General features: G+C 38.2%; 1 pseudogene across 1 annotated transcript in view; it reads right to left on the reverse strand.

The window, feature by feature from the left end:
• LOC309868573 (small ribosomal subunit protein mS35-like) overlaps positions 1-18531 on the reverse strand; it is a 41985-nt pseudogene extending 23454 nt beyond the window's left edge. Inside the window, exons 1-5 of the transcript in view lie at positions 18338-18531; positions 14308-14348; positions 12490-12657; positions 9490-9550; positions 1930-2069 (exon numbers count right to left, since the gene is read on the reverse strand). The product of the transcript in view is annotated as a small ribosomal subunit protein mS35-like (transcript). The remainder of the gene's footprint in view (positions 1-1929; positions 2070-9489; positions 9551-12489; positions 12658-14307; positions 14349-18337) is intronic.
• Between the last annotated feature and the right edge of the window lie 1330 nt (positions 18532-19861).

Below are 19861 nucleotides of genomic sequence, written 5' to 3' on the forward strand. Positions count from 1 at the left end.
CTCATTTTTTGAGTGTTAAAAAAAAAAAAAAAGGAGTCTCCACCTTTGCTATGATATGACGAAATGGCACTTTACTGGTGAGGTTTTCCTCCCCAAAAATACATACCAGTCTAAGCATGAGAAGAAAATCAAACAAATCTAAAATGAAGTACATTCCACAAAATACATAACTAGTACTTCTCAAAACTGTCAAGGTCACTAAAAACAAGTAAATTCTGAGAAACCACCACAGTCAAGAGGTGCCTAAAGAAATCTGAATAGGGGCACCTGGGTGGCTCAGTCTGTTAAGCATCTGCCTTTGGCTCAGAGCATGATCCTAGGGTCCTGAGACAGAGCCTGGTGTCAACAGGGCTTTCTGCTCAGCGGCAAGCCTGCCTCTCCCTCTCCCATGCCCTCCAACTCATGTTCTGTCTCATGAGTGCTGTTTCTCAAATAAAGAAATAAAATCTTTAAAAAGAAAATCTGAATAAAGTATGAACTTTAATTAATAATGTATCAATATTGGCTCATTGTAATAAATGCACCACAATAGTAAAAATGTTAACAACATAAGAAATTTGGTGTGAAATATAGGAGGATTCTGTGAACTATCCTTGAAAGTTTTCCATAAATCTAAATTTTTTTTAGTTAAAAACAAAAAAACAAATAACAAAAACCCATCAGGTAACTGCTCTGTGACTGCTGTGTGAGAAAGCTATGCCATGTGGATCAAGACTCTTACCGGAGAAAACAGTGGTTTCAAATACTAACTTGGAAGTTACTACAGCAAGACACTTGGAACTGCAATAGTATGTGACATGCTCTGATGGGTAGGAGCAGGGATTTAATGTTTCTCCAAGCAACAAACGATCCTAAATAAAATGCTAACAGAGCAGATCCATAGGAAGGCAAAAGAATGATGTACTTTGAAATAATCAGGGTTCAGAACACTTCAGTAAGTGTAAATACAACCATATAATTCATTACTACATTAATTCAAAGGAGATCATTTCAAAAATGCTATAGGACTAGGACACATCGTTAACGTAATAGAGGCTATTATCTCAAACTGAATACCAGTGTATACTTAGAAGCTAAAAGCCAGAGGCACATCCATTGTATAGAACAGCATAAAGGACTACATAAACATTATTTTAGAAGTTTCACCTAATGAAAAAGACAAAAAGAAAAGATAAAAATAAGGTATAGATATTTAAAAAGGAGAATTAAAACCACTCTTATTTATCACTCATTTCCTAAGAAATCTCTGAAAGAGTAAACAAAAAGCCCAAATATTCAGATTTTGGTCTCTTATTATATATAAGTGTTCAGCCTCAAACACTCTCTTAGCATAGAAAAGACCCTGATTTACGTTATTCTATGTAGCCATTAATAATATATTAAAGAGGGGCATTTGGCTGGCTCAGTCAGTAGACGATGTGAGGTTTTGAGTTCAAGCCCCACCTTGGGTATAAAGATAACTTAAAAATAAAATAAAAAAATAATATTAAAGAGTGATAACTTTGTATGCTAACAGATGGTAACTGCACTTATCATAGTGAGTATTTTGTAATGTATATAATCATTACTAGCTTGTACACCTGGTATTAATATAATAATGTATGTAAACTATACTTCAATAAAAAAATTAAAGAATGTTTAATAACCTTGGAAAAATTTTAATTCACATTGTTAAATAAAAAAGAGCAGATAACTAATCAAATATAGTATCATCCTATTAACATACACAAAGGTTGACTATATATATACTAAAATGAATTCCAGTAGTCAAGGTTATTTATAAGTAGTAGAATTAGAGGCAATTTTATTTAATACTTTAAAATTTTCACTGTTTTCCAAATTTTCTACAGTATCAGTTTTCTATATACAAAATGTTATTTTGAATTAATGTATTATAATAATTCTTATTTTTAGAAAAATATTCCTTACCCTTAAGGTTACTACTCGTGCTTTGGGGTTTCGGATAGATGGTCCTGCTGAAACATAATCAGTTGTGTCCACTTCAATGGGAAAATGCTTCTCACATTTTTCATCACTGTCCAGAGCAGCTGGCCACTCAGTGCAGAAATCTGAGAATTAAGAAAAATAATCTCAAGTATAGTTTCGCCAAGTACATTCTCGTTGCAATGTGCGCTACCAGACCAAATCACTGAGGGAGATGACTCTCGAGCTACATGGAATGAAAGAGCAGACTCTCTTCTGCACCTCACAAACACATCATCATCCTTCACCCCTTTTCTTCTCAGATGAATCCTCGTTAGGGAATGTGATTAAATGAAAGACTCAGATAACTTGGGTTTGGTGAGGAGCAGTAAGCTTGGTTAAAAGGAAGCTATGACTTGATAGAAGCTTATTATAGCTTTGCACATACCCAGTTATGGGGCACTTTAATCCCCCCTCACTCACCAACTAAAAGCAAACAGTTCATAGTGCTCAGAGTGTTAATTGTTTTTGAGAAAAGCAACAGTTCATAGTAATTCATTCCCAAATGAAAGTTACTAAAGTTCTGAGGGGAACTGAAAAAGGCTCTGAAAGAGCTCTTAGAAGAGAGATATGGTCTCCATTCTCTCAGAAACTGAGCTGAATAGGGCCTCAAACTGAACAGGTACAGGCTAGGGCATTACTAAATAGATCCTTACAGTAACTCATGTTTCCTCTAGGTGACTTCTGTGCCAATGAAGCTAAATGGAAAAAGGAACAGACTTGTCCTCAGATTCAGGCAACACAACTAGCCTAAAGGGGAGATGGGACTGGCTGTGAGAAGTGGGCCACAATGGGAAGTTTCAAGCACTGTGACAAAAATGTGGTGCACCGTCTATCTCCACAGCACAGATCTCCACAGCACATACAAACTCAGGCCTTGAGTGGAGGGGTGGGGAATAGGGGAGAGGGGGCTGAAAAGAAAAAGAGCTCCTGGCATGTCCTACAGCTATCTGTATTGAGGGACTCCGTAAGAAGGTAGCTGATTTCATTTTGCCCTATTCCTATAAAGTTAGTGAGGTAGAGGGCTCTCAGCTTGAGATGTACTTCTGGCACTATCAGCCTCCCCTCCATGGAAATTTCACTGCATTCTAAGAATCTTCATTCATTCGAAGAATACCTAAAAGTAATTGGTTTCTTAGGTCAAACCTATTAAATCTCAGGGGGTCTGTGCTTTCTCCAAAAAGCATGACTGCAGGAGAGGCTGGTCACAAGCACAGGCATATGTGGAAACCCTTCCACGTGACCATTTAAGGGACAGTGAAAGGTACTTTGTCAATAACATTTCCTATAGTTAACAATTTTCTTTCTTTTTTTTTTTTTAAGATTTTATTTATTTATTTGACAGACAGAGATCACAAGTAGGCAGAGAGGCAGGCAGAGAGAGAGGAAGGGAAGCAGGCTCCCTGCTGAGCAGAGAGCCCGATGTGGGGCTCCATCCCAGAACCGTGGATCATGACCTGAGCCGAAGGCAGAGGCTTTACCTTAGTTAACAATTTTCTTATAGTAGGTACTATATTTAGCTCCCTTTATAGGCTTTAATACCAGTCAGCAAAATGCCACAAAGACTCTCCAAGATTTATAACTAAATATATGGTAACAAATTAAGTATAGCTCACACCATTCCCTGAACACCCTGCTTAAGAGAGCAATACTCACACACTTGAGGGGAAAGAAGTAGCTCCACAATTCTGACATTTAAATAAAATGGAAAGAGCATGATTACTGAAGTTAAATTTTATTCCCATCATGGAACAATTCCAATATCCTGCACTCTAAGATGCCACACTGCCAAGCACTTTATAAGAGACTAGTTTGGAGAATTTTATGAGTTCTTGGGTTTGTACTGACTCTTTTATTTTTTATAACTTTGAATAAGTCATTTCAATAACCAGATGATAATTACAACTTTTAAATTACCGGATTATATGTCTAAAAAATACAGCCAACTGGAAAGTACATAATAGACCCCTATTCATCTGATAGGTAGAGCAACAGACTAGACTTCGAAAGACCTTGGTTTTTACTTAACTTCTACCACTGATTATTAAAGTTTGGGTAAATTACCTAACTTTCCTGTGCTTCAGATTTTCCACTTGCAAGTTAGATATAAAATCTGAACTGACCTACTTTAAAAGAAAATTGAGAAGAAATATTTTAAAAGCTTTTGAGTTATTTGGAAGATACAAGCTAAATCTAGAAGCTGGCAAAAGTGTAAAGACAAAATCAAAGAAAGATTAAACACTTAAACACTTAAAATATAATGCAACTTTTCTGAATGTGCTATATGAAAACCATTCATTTAAGAATTATGAAGTATTTTAGAAGTACCTCATTTAAAAACCCATTTCTAGATTATAAATGCACATTCCAAAATAATGTTTAAAAAGGAAAAAAATGAGATTTATCACAGTGCAGAACATTCCTTAACTGGCTTCACAAAGGATCAAAAAGTGCTACATGGTTTGTGCCAAACAAGGAACAAATCTGGAATAATGATCAGTGACAGTCTATCACTAGGCACCAATATAAACAGAAACATACTAAAAGGATAGAAATGCATTCTACTATCCCAAAAAGACCACATCCATGAAAGAAGATAGGAGAAACTGTTCTTCCTTCATGTAAGAGTAAAGTCATTCTTCCTACTTTTTGACTTCTTTATTTCTTCCTTACATTTCTCAATAAAAGGCCCTTCCAAAAGCTCAAATTATATCATAATCATGATCACTATACTATTTCTCCTTCCAGCATTATCACGTTACCTGCGAAGAGCTTTTACATTTCATTTCTTTTCTGAAAAGCCTTAACAAGTGTACTGAGCATTTATATATCTCCTTTTAATTAGCATGAAGAATTCATTCAAAGGTATTAACTCTTGATTTAAACTACACAACCAATCACTAACAGCTGTGAACCTAAAACAATTCTAATGTCCTTCTGTATGTAGTCCAATGCAAATGAGATGAGAAATTGAGTCTATGTATATATGAAAACATGCATAAAACTATGAAAAAAAAATTCTTTGCCTTTACCTCCGTGCATGTGGGAAGGAAAAAGGATAAGTGAGTGAGGGCTATCTGGGTGGTGCAGTCAGTTAAGCCGACTCTTGGTTTGGTTCAGGTCACGATCTCAAAATCATGAGACTGAGTCCCCTGTGAGGCTCTGTACTCAGCAAGGAGTCGGCTTCACATTCTTTTTTTTTTTTTTTTTTTTAAGATTATTTATTTATTTATTTATTTGACAGACAGAGATCACAAGTAGGCAGAGAGGAGGAAGCAGGCTCCCTGCTGAGCAGAGAGCCCAATGTGGGGCTCAATCCCAGGACCCTGGGATCATGACCTGAGCCAAAGGCAGAGGCTTTAACCTACTGAGCCACCCAGGTGACCCTCTGCTTCAGATTCTCTTTCCCTCTTCCTCTCTCCCTCCCCTCTGCATGCTCTCTCTGCCAATATCTAGGAATCAATAAATATTGTTCAAATTCAATAAATTTAGAACTGGCAATATAGTCATGGTCTGGTGATTACTTCCATTTTACATATGTATAATGAAAAATATATACTAACATAACTATACATATATAAAATATACAGAGAAAGAATATATAATAAATACTGTATAGAAAGAGACTATATCGGGCACCTGGGTGGCTCAGTGGGTTAAGCCTCTGCCTTCAGCTGGGGTCACGATCTCAGGGTCCTGGGATCGAGCCCCATATCGGCTCTCTGCTCAGCGGGGAGCCTGCTTTCTCCTCTCTCGTTGCCTGCCTCTCTGCCTATGATCTCTCTGTCAAATACATACATACATACATACATAAATATGAGACTATGTGGAAAAAATAAGCAAATATACTCTCAGCAAGTAATTATCAGACCTAAACAATGACTAAAAGAGAACACTTCTAAAATGAGGGGCTGAGGGGAAAGGAGAAATAAAAGACTACTGCTTTTCATCATCAGTTTTTCTGCTACTTGATGTTACCACATCTATGTATCACTATGAAGTTCTTATTTTAAATAATTTCTTCAAGATAACTCTCTGCAAAGTATCCCATTACTGACTCTATAACTATTGACTTGGCATCTTTCTACATTATCTTCAGTTTGGATTATACTGACTTCTATCTATAGGCAACACTCTGCAATATTTTCTTCCATCACTTTATGTATGTGCTATCTATAATGCAACAATTAAGTCCCTAGTCTACCTGAACAAGGACTACAATTTCCGGTTCTATTTATTATTCATAGCCACTTGCAGAGTAGTCTGCAAAAAAAAAAAGGAACTTGCAGATTTGACATCTTAACAATTCACTGAAAACTTGAAAATTTTTCTAAAAAAAGGAGAAACTAGCAATGAATATAAGACAATTTAATACAATAAAAATGAGGTTTTGTTCTTCCATTTTTATTGAGATATAGTTGACATAAAACATTGTGTAAGTTTAAGGTACACGATATATTGACTAGATGCACTTAATATATGTTGCAACATGATTACATTCACAACACTAACACAGTGTCACGTAATTACCATTTCTTCTTGTGTTAAGAATATTTATGATCTGCTCTCAGCAAATTCCAGGTAGAGAACACAGTATTAATAACTATAATCACTATTCTGTATGTTAGATTCCCAGAACTTATCATAAAACTGGAAGTTTGTATTCTTTGACCAACATCTCCCTCCCCCACGTAGCCCCTACTATTCTGAGTTCAGCCTTCTCAAATTTCACATGTAAGTGAAATAATAATCCAATTGTTTTTCTCTGTCTTATTTCATTTAGTACAATGCCCTCAAGGCCATCTATGTTGTGACAGATGGCAGGATGTCCTTCCTTCTCATAACTAAATAATATCAAACACACACCCCACTTTTTTTTTTTTAAGGTTTTAATTTATTTATTTGACAGAGAGAGAGACTGAGAGAGGGAACACAAGCAGAGGAAGTGGGGGAGGGAGAAGCAGGCTTCCCACTGAGCAAGGAGCCCAATGCAGTGCTCAGTCCCAAGACCCTAAGACCATAACCTGAGCTGAAGGCAGACGCTTAATGACTGAGCTACCCAGGCACTCCCCACTTAGGTTGTTTCCATTTTTTGGTTGTGGTAAATAATGCTGCAGTGAACAGAAGAGTACAGATATCTCTTCAATACCATGTTTCCTTTTCTTTTAAAAAAAAAAAAAAATATATATATATATATATATATATATATACACACACACACACACATATACACATTCACACACACATACATATATATATCCAGAAGTGTGATTGCTGGATCACATGGGAGTTCTAATTTTTTTTTTTTTTAAAGATTTTATTTATTTATTTATTTGACAGACAGAGATCACAAGCAGGCAGAGAGGCAGGCAGAGAGAGAGAGGAGGAAGCAGGCTCCCTGCTGAGCAGAGAGCCCGATGCGGGACTCGATCCCAGGACCCTGAGATCATGACCTGAGCCCTCTGAGCCACCCAGGCGCCCGGGAGTTCTAATTTTTTAAGGGACCTACATACTATATTCCATACTGGCTATATCAATTTACATCCCTAGCCATTAGTACAATAGGGTTTCCCTTTTTTCCACACCTTCACCAACATTTGGTATCCCTTGCCTTCTGGGTGGTAACTATTTCTAGCAGGTGAGAGGCAACAGCTCCTTGTGGCTTCGATTTGCACTAATCTTTCCACAATTAGTTATACTGAGCATCTTTTCACTTGTCCACTGATGATTTGTATGTCTTCCTTGGAAAGACATCTATTCAGGTTCTCTGCCCATTTTTTAATCAAATTATTTGGGATATTTTGGTGTTGAGTTGTGTAAGTTTTTTATATATTTTATATAACCCTTATTAGATATATCACTTGCAAATTCCTTCTCCCATTCAGTAGGTTGCCTTTTCATTTTGTTGATGGTTTCCTTCATTGCGCAAAAGCTTTTTATTTTGGTGGTCTCAAAAGTTTATTTCTGCTTTTATTTCCCTTTCCAAAGAGACATATCAAGAAAAATAGTGCTAAGATCAATGTCGAAGAAATGCCCATGTTTTCCTTAAGCAGTTTTATGATTTCAGGTCCACATTTATGACTAATCCATTCTGAGTTTATTTTTGTGTGTGACTTAAGCCAGTGGTCCAGTTTCATTCTTTTGCATACACCTATCCCATTTTTCCAGCATCATTTATTTATTTATTTATTACTATCTTTTCCCCATTGCATATTCTTGCCTCCTTTGTCACAGCTGAATTTACCATATAAGCATGTGCTTATTTCTGGACTCTCTATCCCGTTCCATTGATCTATATGTCTACTTTTGTCCTGATATCATACTGTTTTGATTACTGTAGCTTATTGTATATCCTGAAATCTGAGACTGTGTTATCTTCACCTTTGGTCTTGCTCAAGACTCTTGGTTATTCAGGGACTTTTGTGGGTCCATACAAATTTTTTGGATGCTTCTTTCTAGTTCTGTGAAAAATGCTGTTGGTATTTTATAGGGATTATATTCAATCTGTACTTTGTTTTGGGTAGTATGAACACTTTAACAATATTAATTCTTCCAATCCTCTATTTATTTTTAAATTGAGTTGTCTGGGATTTTTTATCATTGAGTTGTATGAATTCTTTATATATTTTGGATATTAACCTCTGACCCGAAGTTTGCAAATATTTTCTCCCATTCTGTAGACTGCCCTTTCCTTTTGTCAATGGTTTTCTTTGCTGTGCTACAGCTTTATAGTTTGGTATAGTCCCACCTGTTTATTTTTGCTTTTGTTGCCTTTGCTATTGGTATCGAATCCAAAAATCATTGCCAAAACTCACGTCAAAGAGCTTACTGCCTATGTTTTCTTCTAATTTTGTTTTGTTAATGTGATACATCATTCTGACTGATTTTTATGTTGGACCATACTTGCATTCCTGAAATAAATACCATTTGATCTGACATGATCCTTTTAATGTACTGTTGAATTTGATTAAGTAATATTTTGTTGAAGACTTTCTGGGTTTTTCTTGTAATAGAGTTCTAGTTTTATACCACTGTGATCAGAAAGGGTGCCTGATAGGACTTCAGTATTTTAAAATTTGTTGAGACTTCTCTTTTGGTCTAACATATGATCTGTTCTGGAGCATGTTTCATATGTGCTTGAGAAGAATCTGTATTCTGCTTCTTTTGGATGCAACGTTCAGTAAACATCTGCTAAACCCATCCAGTCTAACATATAGTTTATATTCAGTGTTTCCTTACTGATTTTCTGACTGATCCATTTATTGTTGGAAATGGTATATTGAAGTCTCCTATTGCTATACTGCCATCTGTTTCTCCCTTCAGTTCTGTTAATATGTGCTTTATATACTTAGGTATTCCTATCTTAGGTGCATAAACTAAGATGCGTAAATTTAGGTGCATAAACAAATGTTATATCTTCTTGATGAACTGACCCCTTTATCATTAGAAATGAAATTTTTATGTTCAAAGTTATTGTTAAGTTCATATACTGAAACAATCACTTACCTTTAAGAGCTTCACAGTGCTTTTTAATTGCTACAGGAGTTAAATGCAGAAAATTGGGGATCTAAAATAGAGAAATTTAAAGGATAAATTCACCTACTACCTCAAAAACATAAAATAAAAATTTCATAAAACTAAATCCTAAGCACAACAAACCTTGTAATAAATAAAATCTAGTTTTTACAATATTAATTCTATGTCACATGTGTTATGAATTCAATAAATGAATTCTGGGAAATATAGATTCATGATGTATCTTATGATGACTGGCCGTTGTGGGGGGAAAAAATGCTGTTTTTATAGTACTCTTCCTGCCAAAAATCTACAGGTACACATATTTTAGTTATAAAACTAAAAGCACTCAAGGACACAGATTATTGTTTAATCATCTTAATTTCCCTGGAATACAAAAAGACTACAAATTATTCAAGGTTATACAGTCTTAACACTTTGGTTAACATCCTTCTAGACATCTCTTTAAAAAACAGATACATGGGGCGCCTGGGTGGCTCAGTGGGTTAAGCCACTGCCTTTGGCTCAGGTCATGATCTCAGGGTCCTGGGATCGAGTCCCGCATCGGGCTCTCTGCTCCACAGGGAGCCTGCTTTCTCCTCTCTCTCTCTGCCTGCCTCTCTGCCTACTTGTGATCTCTCTCTGTCAAATAAATAAATAAATAAAATCTAAAAAAAAAAAAAAAAAAAAAAAACAGATACATGTATATGATTTTACATAAATGGATTCATACTGTTCTAGAAACTGCTTTTTTTTTCTTTTTTCGTCTATGTTTTTTTTTTTCCCAAGGGAAAACCATTTTATAAACATATATTTTTATCCCCAGGGGTACAGGTCTGTGAATCACCAGGTTTACACACTTCACAGCACTCACGAAAGCACATACCCTCCCCAATGTCCATAATCCCACCCCCTTCTCCCAAACCCCCTCCCCCCAGCAACCCTCAGTAGAAACTGCTTTTTAAAGATTTACTTATTTGAGACAGAGAGAACGTGCACATGTGTGCACACAGCTGGGAGGGGCAGAGGGAGAGGGAGAAGAATCTCAAGCAGACTCCGCATTGAGTGCGAAGCCCAATGTGGGGCTCGATCGCACGACCTTGAAATCATGACCTCACCCAAAATCAAGAGTCACTCAACCACTGTGCTATCCAAACACCCCTAAACTAAGTTTCCTTCTTTCATTTAAAGAAATGATCAATTTCTTCAATGTTTGTTTTCTTTTATCCCTTGAAACATTCAGATTTCCAAATTTCATTTACCCCTCTCTAGCAGCAGTCAACTCCTTCTCCATATTACCATCTCATTTTTTAACTACCATCTTTTAGCAATTTATTTTTTGTTTTTCGGTTTTTCAATACTAAACATATATATATGCGATGCATATAAAAGTAGCATATAAAAGTAGCATACATATGCTAAGTGAAGTACGTCAGAAAAAGAAAATACCATATGATTTCACTTACATGTGGAATCTAAAAACATAATGAACAAAAAGCAGAAACAGACCCTTAAATTCAGAGAACAAACTGGTGGCTGGAGGGGAAGGGACATGGAGGGATGGGAGAAATGGGTGAAGAGGAGTGGGAGATAAAGGCTTCCAGTTATGGAGTAAGTAAATCATAGGGACAAAAGGTAGAGCATAGAAAATATAGTCAATGATATTGTAATAGGGCTGTATGGTGACAGATGCTAGCTACATTTGTAGTGAGCACCGTATAGCACAAAAACTTGTGAAACCACTACGTTGTATACCTAAAACTAATGTAAAATTGTGTGTTAACTATACTTCCAATTAAAAAAAAGAAGAAAAAGATTTTCATATAGTGGAAAACACAGTTTATGACAATTTTACCGTATATAACATGAACCATCTAAGATATGCCTTCTCAGGCAAAACATATCCATATTTTCTTTAAAAAGGTTATAGTTCATGGCACCTGGGTGGCTCAGTTGGTTAAGTGTGTGTGTTCGGCTCAGGTCATCCTGGGATTGAGCCCTGCATTGGGCTCCCTGCTCAGTGGGGAGTCTTCTTTTCCTTCTGCTCCTCCCCTCCCCCTGCTCATGCTCCCTCTATCTTGCAAAAATAAATAAATAAAATCTTCAAAAAAAAGCTTATAGTTCATAAATCATTATAGATGCTACCAACTGAAGCATTGAATATGACATATTTTGCTTCACGAAATAAAGAAGTTGAAGGACTATAACAATATTAAATGATATTCTACTTTTCTGGGCAGAAAGTTTTAGAATCTCTTTAAAAGTAGATTTCAAGGGTGCCTGGGTGGCTCCATGGGTTAAGCCGCTGCCGTCGGCTCGGCTCATGATCTCAGGGTTCTGGGATTGAACTCTGCATTGGGCTCTCTGCTCGGTGGAGAGCCTGCTTTCCTCTCTGTCTCTGCCTGCCTCTCTGCCTACTTGTGCTCTCTCTCTCTGTGTCAAAAATAAATAAAAATCTTTAAAAGTAGATTTCAGGGACACCTCAGTGGCTCAGCTGTTTAGGCGCCTGTGTTCAGCTAAGGTCATGATCCCCGTGATCAAGCCCTGCACCCTCTGCCTCTTGCCCCGTTGGTGTTCTCTTGTGTGCATGGTTCCTCACCCTCTCTCTCTCAAATAAATAAATAAAATCTTACCAAAAAAAAAAAAAAGTAAATTTCAGTCACAATTCTCAATCTCAAATTAGGTCATTTCATTTTTCTGAGTTCCACTTGAAAGATATAGGTAGAAAAAATACAATAGAAAAGAAAAAGCCAGAAAGGAAGCCATAGGATCAACTGGTTATATTCTTAAATGCTCAGGACTCTTTGAGTCTTCTCTACCATGGACAATCAGAATGTATCATCCATTATTACCTGAAAAAAAGTTTAAACTAAAATACAATACCTGCTGCTACATACTGAACCCTCAAGTACAAGGCAGGGTAGGAGTGGGAAGAGGACCAGCATTTCTTTAGAAATAAGTCTTAGTCAATGAATCAGCAATTGACCTTACCTTTAATAGTTCTAGATTTCCCTCCTTTGCCATGGGCACCCCCCTTTTTACTGGATAGCCCATTCGAATGGGAAGAGGTACAGCAGAAGGTTTAAATGGTGCTGCAACAGGATAAACACTAGGCCAATCTTGGTCAACAGTCATTTTCTCTGTCCTAGGAGGTAGTGCCTATAGAACATAAAATGGTTTAGTATTTTAAATATGAATATGATCTTTAATTTTAAAGCAAAAAACCTACAAAAAAAGAAACACAAGCAGAATTGCAACTGATGTAAAATCTGACCTCTTATAAAGCTGCTGCTATTCAAATGAAAAACACCAAATCTACCTAATATTTTTGCACTGTTTCTGCAAAGCTTCTGGTAAGGATCTTCTTTAATAGCATACTTCCTTCACTAAAAATTTCTGTGGATTTAGACTTTTAGCAAATTTTTTACATTTTGTTGAAGAGTAACAATGTATTTTGAAATACAGATCTTCCTCAACTTATGATGGGTTTATTGAACACTCAGTGTTTAAGTTGAAAACACCATAAGTTAAAAACGCTTTTAATACACCTAACCTACCAAACAGCATACCTTAGCCTAGCCTGCCTTAAATGTGCTCAGAACACTTACATTAGCTTACATTTGAGCAAAATCTTCTAAAACAAAGCCTATTTTATAATAAAGTGTTGAATATGTCATATAATTTATTGAATACTGTACTGAAAGTTACAAAAAAAAAAAGAATAGTTATAAGGTACAGACTGGTTGTTAAGTATATTGGTTATTTATCCTCATGACTCTGTGGCTATGCCTAACTGACACTTCCCAGCATCGCACAAGCTCATACCGCATAATGCTAGCCTAGGAAATGATCAAAATTCAAAATTCCTAGAACAGTTTCTACTGAATGTGTACTGCTTTCTCACCACTATAAAGTTGAAAAATTATAAGCTGAACCAGTGTAAGGCGGTAAATGTTTCCCAAGTTAAAATAGTTTTCAGAACTTTATTGATGGAAGTCAGTACAGGAGAAGACACTGATAACTGAGAACTAGAGGAAATAAGAAATAAATAATATGAACTTAGAAATAAGTAAGTAAAAAAAAAAAAAAGTAAAAAAAAAAAAAAAGAAATAAGGAAGTAGGTTAAACTAACTGAATACATATATAATGAGAGATTATATGTCTCCTAGTTTCAGAGAACAGGTATGTGACAGTTTAGTCAATCACATTAACATACACATATTTTTTAAAAAACTGTATTCATTAGAAGGGGACGGCTAACATATAAAAGTAGGGTTTTAAAGAAGCAAAATCTGGCAATGCCCAATAATGCAATACCAAAACTAGGGTAGTGTACGCCTTGGAAGAAGGTAATATTCCTGTGAAAATAACTACTCTAGATAATTATAATTTGGTACCAGTTAACTTCCATCTAATAATTTGTCTCTGTTCTGACTCCATCCTCAACAAGTGACCTTAGGATTCGGATTCTTTTATAGACTTGCCTACAGCGTAAGACCAAACTGGTGAGATTAATACACACATCCCAGGCTTCATAATTATTAAAAGCACCATCAAAAATAATTCTATATTCTAGTTTATATACCTATTTCCCAGGAATATGTGAGTCTATTTCTCAAAGATGATCCATTTCTTGGGGTACTGACAAAAACCAGTCAAAGAATAGAGCCAAAGCTCTGGCAGTCACCAAGTACGCATCCCCTTGTGAAGCCTTCTCGGGCAGCATTCTTCTGCCTGATCATCAATATCTGCCTCACTTTAGAACTTCAGAGATCATAAAGATAATATGTAGTAGAGCACATTGTTTACCTTTCTTCTCAGTGGTCTTTCATATCTGGGTGTTCTGCCTGCTGTACCTAAAAGACAACACAGTAGTTACAGAGAACTGAGTATGTACAGTTGTTCAACAGTGATCATGATCCCAAAACTCAGATTATTTCAGGTATTCATGAAAATGAAATAATAATCCATTTTCTGTAAGCTCTGGGAGTAAATCATCTTAATGAAAAGTCAGAAATAGTTAAGAAAAGTCCAGTTACTATTTTTTTAAGATTTTATTTATTTGACAGACAGAAATCACAAGTAGGCAGAGAGGCAGGCAGAGAGAGAGGGAGGAAGCAGGCTCCCTGCTGAGCAGAGAGCCCGATGTGGGGCTTGATCCCAGGACCCTGAGCAGAAAGTTTTAGAATCTCTTTAAAAGTAGATTTCAAGGGTGCCTGGGTGGCTCCATGGGTTAAGCCGCTGCCGTCGGCTCAGCTCATGATCTCAGGGTTCTGAGTCACCCAGGTGCCCCAAAGTCCAGTTATTTAAATAAAAAATGTATTGTGACTGATGATATAGTGAATTAATCACCTAAAGAAATATTTTTAATAAATGTTAAGGTTCATCATCAAACTCACTTTCCCAATTAAAATATCTAGTTAGAAATAAGAACTTTACATCTTTAAAGATATTTGAATGGAAATGTTTTAACTATAAATATACTTGCTCATATTTGGCATTATTTGGTTCCACCAAACAAAAACAAAAACAAAAACCTTTGTTTTTCCTTCTGTATTGCATATTAGAACATATTAGCCAATGTTACAGTAATGCCAGTAAAAACAAAAATCATGGCCATTCCTAATAAATCATATAACTATAGAAGACAGTAAGTTATTTACATACAGTATATAGCTTTCGTCTCTCTAAATGTTCTGCTTCATCACAGCATACAGTGCTATAATTATGCAGCACTTTCACATGCCAGGCACTATGCTACATGCTTTTCATTATCTCACTTAATCTTATTGTTCACAACAACTGGAAGTACTATTATTATCCTTAGAGGTCATTTAGAGCCGAGAAAAAGAGTTAGGGTGACAACAGGATTGCATATAGGACTCTCCACACTCTGAACCACTTCTATCTCTAGCTTTATCTCCCTTCACAAGGTCCCACAGCTAAACTAAACTTCCAGTACCAGAGCCTGTGGACTTTCTCCAAACTTACTGGCCCCTCTGCCTGGAATGTGCATCCCTTCCACCTGTCTGGCTTCTGTCCCCTTCTGCCTCCCCATCTCATTTCTTTATCTGACACAGTTGTATTCATCCCTTGATAGTAATTCATTTATTCACTCAATCATTTGAGTGATATTGTATACCAGAAACGGAGAAGGCAGCAATGAGCAAAAGAAACACAGACCTTGCTTTCACAGAATGTGGTCTGTCAAATAAGATATTTAACAAGTGATTTCAATAAATAGTCATACTATTAAGGGCAACATATAGCAGAAGACAAAACTTAGTTAGTTGGAGAGAACTGCCCTGAAGAGCTGGATTTTAAGCCTAAACCTTAAGGATGAGCAAGAGGTAGCGCTGGGAACAGGCAAGTGAGAAAGTTTCTACACAGAAAAGGAAATGTAAAATCAATGGGAATAGTTCAAGATAGCTGAAATTTGAGACTAGAACAGAAAGGACATTAAGAAAAGAAGTTGGAAATATTTAATAAGCACCTCAACTACAATACATCATTAAGAGAGCTCTTAATTTTCTTCTTCCAGACTTCCTGACCCCTGTAAATGATACTGCCAATAATCCGATTACTCAGGATAAGAATCTAACCTGCTTCCCGAGACTTATTCTTATGCCCCATATCAAATCCATCAGTTAAGTCCTCCTAGCCGTTCCACTTTTAGCCCACTAAAGTTGGTTCTTCACACAGTGATTTTTTAAAAATATTTTATTTATTTACCTGACAGAGAGAGAGAGAGAGAGAGCGAGAGCGCGGCCAAGCAGCGGGAGCAGTGGGCAGAGGGAGAAGTAGGTTCCCCACCAAGCAGGGAGCCTGATACGGGGCTTGATCCCAGGACCCCAGGATCATGATACAAGTCAAAGAAGGAAGATGCTTAACTGAGTGAGCCACCCAGGTGCCCCAGGGGTCAGTGATATTCTAAAAGTATAAATCAGGGGTGCCTGAATGGCTCAGCTGGTTAAGCATCTGACTCTTGATTTCGACTCCGGTCATGATCTCAGTCAGGGTCATGAGATCAATCTCTGCGTCAGGCTCCACATTCAGCAGTCGGCTTGTCCTTCTCCCTCTGCTCCTCCTCTCCTGAAATAAATAATTATATCACTTCCATGTTCAAAACCCTCCAGTATAATCCCAAACTTAAAATAAAATCCTAAAAGCCGTGTAAGACCAGATCATTACTTATCTTTCTAACATCTTTTTTGTTTTTTAAGGATTTTATTTATTTATTTGACAGACAGAGATCACAAGTAGGCAAAGAGAGAGGAGGAAGCAGGCTCCCTGCCAAGCAGAGAGCCTGATGCAGTACTGGATCCCAGGACCCTGAGATCATGACCTAAGCAGAAGGCAGAGGCTCAACCCACTGAGCCACCCAGGCGCCCTCTTTCTGACATCTTAAGACTACCACTTACCTATGTTCATTTACCTCATTGACTTTCTTTCTCTTCCTTGATCACACCCCTAAGCTTGTTCTCAGTTCCTGGCTTTTGCACTTGCACATCCCTATGTCAACAATGCTATTCCCCCCAGATCTTGGCATGATACCATGCCATGAGCTCTGCTCAAATGTCACTTCCTCAAGGAGGTCCTTCCTAACTACTCAAATTTTATCTACCCTATAGCCAGTACTCCTCCAATCTATCATTTTCAATACCCTGCTTTATTTTCCTTCAAAGCCCTAATCACCGCCAGACACTGTACTGACACTGTTTTGTTTATAGTCTGACTTACCCAAAACAATATAAACTTCATGAGGTGAGAGACCTTGCTATATCCCATTATCGAGAACACTACCCAGCAAACAGTAGGGTTAAGTATTTACAGAATGAATAAAAAACTTACAAGACACAATCATTAAGACGATAAAGGGCCACTCTGACAAGTTAAGGAATTTATCCTATCTTAAAGCAATGAGGAATCATTCACAGATTTTGAACAAGGGAGTGGCAAGGGAAGATTCGCTTTTTGAATACTTGACTCTATCGCTTCTCAGCCTTTTGGCTAAGATCAAGTGTGAATACTTCACTCTAGTTATGAGAATTCAAGGTAGGAAAGCATGAGCAGAAATAGGGGCCAGTAAAGAAACTACTGTAGAAGTGAGAGATGGTGGCCTAGACTGAACTCTTGGTAATACAAAGATTAGCGATTGTACAGACGGTAGCTTGGACAGCACCTGGTGAATGACTGGACACGCCCCCTCTTTGACACCGCTTTTCCCGATTCCCTCCCGAGGGCTCTTCCTCAATGCCCGTTACTCTATTCACGCTTCCATTACAGCACCTCACACTGCATATAGTGTGACTGCGTTAACAGATCTGTCTTTTCCACAGATTCTTCCAAGTAAGAACAAGTGTCTTGAATGAAGGTCATCTCAATGATGTCTGTTGAATGAAGGTCATCCCATTTGGTGGCCTACCTAGGGCTGGAATTCAGAGCGGCAATTTGTCCCACGAGAGCTGTATGCTTCTCTTAACGTTCGAGAAAACCCATGGTTCAGCACTGCCCAACAAACATCACCCGGCACCAGTACCTAGCGTGACCCTGTGCCAGTGGCCGCGCAAAGGGAGGACCAGAAAGCGCGGGTCACTCACTGTAAGGGGCTAGGGGCAGAAAGCTCGCAACGTCCAGCCCATCCAGAAGCAGAAATCAGCGACTAAAAATCCGATGACAGGGGTACAGAAAAGAGACCCACACCTGCGGCTTTGCTACCGGGTGCAAAGGACGTACCGGCTTCCCCAAGGCCGTGCGGGCTCCGCCACCGCGGCGGCTAGCATGGATTCGGTGTTCCGCCCTCTCACCTCCCGCAAAGCCCGGAGGGGAGGCGACAGACACTCGCGCGGGCTTGGTATCGCGGAGCGGGTGGCCGGAGACACGGAGGTACAGAAAGCACGCAGGGTCCTGGTCCCCGGCTGCAGGGTCAGCCACGCGGAGAGCGCGGCAGCCGCCATGGTCGCGAGGACGGCAAGCCGGATGGGACAAGCGCAGTCGGGAGTCAAGGGGCGGCTCTGAGGCCGCTACTGCGCAGGTTCGCCCCACCTTGCCCCGCCCCTACGGGGGAAAAACAGGAAATAGGCGGGCCTGCAAAGTCCGCTTGGAGTCAAATGTGCAAGAAGATAGCCCCAAAATAGGAAAAACTAATAGAAGAAAAAAAAAGGTAACAAAATTTTTTAATACATACATACATACATACATACGCAGTGAGTCCAAAGAGGACTGTAGGGATGGGGAAAAATGTGGCTTACAGAAGGCAAATATGATCTGGCTGGGATTTCAGATGACACAAGAGTCTGGCAGTTTACCTTAGGGCCCTGCTCCTTTGCCATTGCTGCCTTTCCACACTTTCTCGGTTTAAAGAAGTCTTGAGCTGGTGCAAGTGATATACTCTAAGAACGAGACAGTATCTGAGAGTAGTTAAAAGGATGGCCTCTAGCCAAACTACTTCTGTTTAAAACTTGACTTCATTTTTTCTTGGCTGGGTTGATCCTAATCAAGTAAATATAGCGAAAGCTCTGGGTGAACTGTTAGCCTACAGTGAGCGCCCTGTGTGCATAGGCTGGGACTGTTATTAATGATTTCGTTAGCTCCTTTGTAGATCAGGTTAGAATTACAAAAAGACCTCATCAAGACCTCAAAAATAATGGTCATTCTTTCTTTTTTTTAAGGATTTTTTAAAAAGTTTATTTGACAGAGCGCAAGAGGGAGCATGAGCAAAGGGAGCATGAGCAGGGGGAGCAGGAGAAGCAGGCTCCCTGCTGAGCAGGGAGCCCCAAGCGGGGCTGGAGGCTCAGTCCCAAAACCCTGGGATCATGATCTGAGAGAAAGACAGACACTTAATGACTGAGCCACGCAGGCGCCCCAATAATGGTCATTTTTAAAATGAGATTTTTTTTTTTCTGCCCTCCTCTATTTCAATAAAAAGTTGTAGATTTGTGTGTCTGTAAAGGAGGTGAGTTCAAGGTCTTCCTGCCTCGAGGCATCTTGGATTCAAACCTATTTTGACAACCCTAGGATGGATTAATGTACAACCATTAAAAAATTATCCTCTATTGTTTTTAATAGGTACTATAATATTTAACCAAAGTACAAAATTACAGTAACAGGAATAACTGGGAACCAACACGACTGACTCTTGGTAAGCATACCAAGTAGAGCAGGGGGGTGCAGGTGTCCCAGAGTAGTGTGTGTGCAAGCATTCCTTGTGCTATGGACATCAATCAGTATTGTTGGGGGGTGGGGGAGGGTAATTGGCAGATAGGGACAAGTATTCGTGATAATCACCATTCTCATCTTTCCTGGCCTTTTACCATCCCATAACTGTTCCAAAGCAGAAGTACAGTGTGTTAAATGGACTAGT

This window comes from Mustela nivalis (genome assembly GCF_964662115.1).
Source record: "Mustela nivalis genome assembly, chromosome: 7".
In the NCBI taxonomy this organism is placed as follows: Eukaryota; Metazoa; Chordata; class Mammalia; order Carnivora; family Mustelidae; genus Mustela; species Mustela nivalis.